The sequence below is a fragment of the Pistacia vera genome, unplaced genomic scaffold (genome assembly GCF_008641045.1).
Source record: "Pistacia vera cultivar Batoury unplaced genomic scaffold, PisVer_v2 Contig1031, whole genome shotgun sequence".
In the NCBI taxonomy this organism is placed as follows: domain Eukaryota; kingdom Viridiplantae; phylum Streptophyta; class Magnoliopsida; order Sapindales; family Anacardiaceae; genus Pistacia; species Pistacia vera.
The window spans coordinates 19,691-24,460 of record NW_022195063.1 but is presented as its reverse complement, the minus strand read 5'-3'; the positions used below and the strand labels follow the sequence as shown (position 1 = coordinate 24,460).

The window sequence follows — 4,770 nt, the reverse complement described above, 5'->3', positions numbered from 1 at the left end:
ACAATCGACTTGCCGATAGCATAGAGTGACTAAGATGTTGGAGGTTTTGAAGAGGAAGTGTCAATGAGTTGAAAGATGGCAATGGAGGTAATTTTCATCAAGTGACGACTGAAAAAGGAAAAAATTTCACGACGACAACAGCAACTTATTGTCGACGATTGGCAGGACAAATAAGAGGGAATGAGATGGGTTTTGTCAAAAGGCTAAACAAAGTATTTTCCTAGTGATAAGAAGGGTTGTGGACGTTGGAAACAAACCTATTTGGCTTGGCTTATCGACGTGGTAGTAATGGTGAAATCTAATCAAAATCGAACCGATTTCAACTAGATCTTGTATAGATTTTCTGAGGAATGACTCGATGAATGAGTGGAATTGCATTTAATATGTCATCGCCGCCAACCAATCGACCGCTGATTTGCATTTAAGGTGTTTACTATATTTGAAACCTATAGGTACTGAAGTGTAATTTTTAAGAATGTATTTGCTAAATTTTAAACTTTTGGACATGCTGATGTCACCAGTTTGACCCACCAATTAAATCGATCCACCCAAGACATGGCCACTTCGCCAGGTTTCACCCCAGGTTGGTTATTAAGGCACTCCAGGTTGGTTATTAAGGCACTGGTAGAAACAGCCCAATTTTAAACTTTGATTTCTTTCCTAATTATAAGATTTCTATTATCATCAAAACGTCTTTAGCTTTCAACTTTAAACAAACAAACAAAGATTTAGACAAGGCCACCATGATAAGTTACTTAGACATTAGGTGTCAATTAGCGATTTCCTCATCTCATCCACGATGGCACTAGGTTGAGCTTCCCTCAGCTTGAAAACACTCTCAATAACCGAGAGTTCAGTTGCTGTGGTGTCTGACCCACAAAATGCTGTCCAGTCATTAACAGTCAACCCAGCAGCAATCACTTCACTTCCACAGTTCACTGTCCCAGCCACCAAAGGTACTTGGAGGAGAGTTGAAAGTTCATCCAAGTCTTCGATGGACCTGTTCCAGCAATAGCATAAAGTTTACTTATTAGAGAAACAAAGATACAATGTGTTTCAGGAAATGCCTCAATACTGAATGAAATTATTTCTTACCAAGCCACCTCAGTTCGAGAAGGTACAGTAACTACCCACAAGAATATTACCAGCAATTGTCTGCCTAAAAACTTCTACTCCAAGAACATCGGCAATCATTTCCTCAGTTTCCTAACGAAAACAAGAGAACATGAGCATCCTTAAAATTCATAATACCTAGAAATTTTTAGTAGAAAAAAATGCATTATTACAATTAAGGAAAGAAGAAAATGCTGCCAACAACCATATAACAGCTTCATAAGGCATGAAACACCTTTAGTTGGAAATAAAAATAGGAGCAAACATTTTAAACTTCTCAAACAAGAAAGTAAACTTCATCAGTAATAAAAATTCTTCCCCTCCCAACTCTTCAAGATACGCAAAAGCTATGTCATGAAGAATCTCCTATCAATTAAGAATCTCCACAGGATCTAATATTTACAAGGATTTGTCAATAGAAGTAATAAGTTCTTTCCAACGACATTCTAATATCTATTCAAAGAAAAAGAGAATCTCAGCAGGCCATTTGTCTAACTTAAATAGATGTACACTAACCTCAATTAAAAATTCAGTTTAGGCTTCTTCAGTGGACTTTATAATGCACTTATTTCAGTATTTTGATTCTACTGTCAGATTAACAAAATCATTATCTACAAGGACTCCAACAAGAGATTAGGTGATCACGTTTGGAATTTAAAAGGTTAATAATTCCATTCTTAGATCAGTTCTCTCTTGGCACCCGAATACTGCAATTGTTATCTTTTTCTTGGTGAGAAAGAAGAAAATAGAAGACAGTGGTACTGTTTGTGAGGGACGATAGCAAGGGAGAAGTGAATAAAAAGAACAGCGTATTATCTCATGGATGACAACGAAGTTTCTGTTGCAAAACCCAACGCAAATCCAAAGAGAATTTTCCAAAAATGAAATAATAGAAACACTAAAACTAAATAAATAGGACAACATTACCCTGTCAAGATCAGTGTGTGTAAGAGCAACATGGTCATTGCATGCTACGCAATTCCCAAGGGCAGATAGCCTCTCTTCAATACGCTGAACAACAACTTGATCAGTAAGACTATTTCTCAAGTGTTGAAGCTCTTCAAGAATAATAATAAAAGTAGTTTAATAAGTAAGGTATGTCAATCATTAAAGTGCACAATAACATTAGTTCATCAAAGTTTTGGGAGTCCATACGCACACTTACATCAAGCATGAAACCACTCACCTGTACATACTACAACTTCAAACCTAATAAAGATGATTGCAACCATATTAAATAAATAATAACAAAGCAGGCATGTTAGTGTTTAGTGTAGAGTACAACCATGAGTTTGTAATTGTTTAACACCCTGAATTGAAAGAAAAGCATATTATTTATTTCATACCACATAATCAAAAAGAGAATATTCTCCTAATTTCCTTTGTTCAGTTTCTCCCATAGTTATTTATTTCATAACATAGTTTCAAGTTGTGAATAAATTACGAATATCAAAAGAATAGAACAAGTGAAAGAGAACGAAGCATTAAGATTCAGTTGTCACTTGCATTTAATTGAACTTGTATTTATGGTTTTCAAATATAATATAGCATCCCATAACACCCAATGGTATACTGTCAAAGCTTTAAGCCAACAATTGTTTGCCTAAATAACAGGCAATCATCAGAAGTTAGATGCCCAAAAGTCTGCCTAATAGCATACCTTGCATGACACAAAATCTAATGGCCTTAAAAAAATATGAATTCATTCTTGACAACATTTAACAAAGTACAAAAGTCAACACCTTCCAAAGAGACTAATCGTAATCTCACAAGGATAACAATTATAAGAAAATTACTCATGAAAGTGCGTCAAAAGAATAATCACCTTGGTCAGTGGTAGTGTGCGGCAATAGAAGCCCATTTTTATTTCCTGCAAACAAAATCAGAATAGAGACACCAATTAGAAAGTTATACTATATAAAAAACTGGAGTATCTCACCTCTCCAGTAAATTCCAAGTTATATAACCATCCCACATATTGGGATATGGAAACAGCTTACAGACACAAAGCCGCCCAATAATTCTAGTGCCAGCAATCGATGTTTTAACCACAGGAATAACATCTGCTAACTCAGTCTCGAATGTGCTTTGTATGCAAAAGAATCATTAAAATTTCATACCCACACAAATAATTTAGAAAAGAATAATAAAAATAAACAAAACTTAAAAAGAGAATAAACCTGTAGAAGCTTTCAGAACCTCCGATAGCGACCAAACAATAAGCGTTAGTGAGCTTGGAAAATACGCCAACTTCAAATGAGTTCTCAAACATAAGTCCTACACAAACCAACCAAACATTTTTCCAACAAAAAGATAGGAAAAGATAAAAACATTTATAAGCAGCAAAGAACTTACTAGTAGCCATGATTACAGATTAATTCAAACTGAACGGATGAAAGCAGAAGGTCTGCAATAACCATAAACATACGTTCGTGAGACCATAAATAAAACACCACGGTAAGAAAATCAAATAAAATCGACACTGAAAGAGCAAACCCAAAAAAAAAAAAAAAAACACTTGCGTTAACGAATTAGTTGAGAAAGCAAAATCCCCATGGTATACTTGGTGTAATCGAGCTCCAAGATAATATAATAAATTAGAAAGGGCAATCAGAGATAAGCTGCCCATGAACAGAAAATTACACGAAATTTGAACAAGTTCATATTAGAAATATAGAGAAATTCGAAAATTATCAGAGATTTACAACAGAAAAGTAAAGCAGAGTCTTCTTGCTGTGGGCTGATAACTGAGCGAGGGTTTCGCGATTTTGCCGTTCTATGAATTAAGATGAATTAATATACGCACCGAAGGCTTAGCAAAAATTTGTTGTACCCTCAGTTTCAAAAACCATCAAATTCCCCCCAAAATCCAAATTCATACGTCAAACATAAGTTGCATAACGAGAGAAGGCCAAGGGTTTAATTTCGGAGTAAAGCTATTTGTATAAACTCTTTGTACAAAGCCTAGTTAGTAAATACGGATACGGTAAAAAAAGGGTATGGAAATTATATGGGTATAATACGGTAAACGATGAAAAATACGTTTATAAAAATTCGGTCATAAAATTCGGATACAGGAAAAATACGGTACGGGTTTATTACGGTGCATTATCAATAATACGTTTTGAAAAATACGACAATATCATTCTTAGTTTTAACACTTTCATGGACTACCTGGTTAGAAGCAACATACCATTTCAAATGCAAAGTATTCAATTAACCAATAACACAAATACACAATATATAAACACATCTAAAATTGGCATCAACACTTCACATTACACAGATTATATAAAAATATAATATAGATATGAACTTAACAAGGTACTAAAAATTTTTCACAGGCAAGCTACCAAAGTTTTACTGCTTGGCTTGAGGGAGGATGTTAGAGTATTACAAGGCAGCTGGAGTTTTACAATTGATCAATGGTGGAGATGCTAGAAGAATGATCAACGGTGGAGATGTTATTTTGTAAAGGATGGCCAACTTGGCTGATGCTTGTATAAAAGAAATTTAATATTCAGTTGAAAAAGTTAAGCAAATAAAAAATAAGCTTTAGTTCTGGAAAGATTCAACATTTTCTCTCTCTCTCTCTCTCTCTCTCTCTTTCTTTTCTGAAATTTCTATTTGGTTCTTGAGAAAGTTTCGCAACTTTCA

The 4,770-nt window shown here is 34.6% G+C and overlaps 1 pseudogene; it reads right to left on the bottom strand.

The window, feature by feature from the left end:
* Positions 1 to 661: 661 nt before the first annotated feature.
* On the bottom strand, positions 662 to 4,009 carry LOC116124114 (annotated as a pseudogene).
* Positions 4,010 to 4,770: the final 761 nt, after the last annotated feature.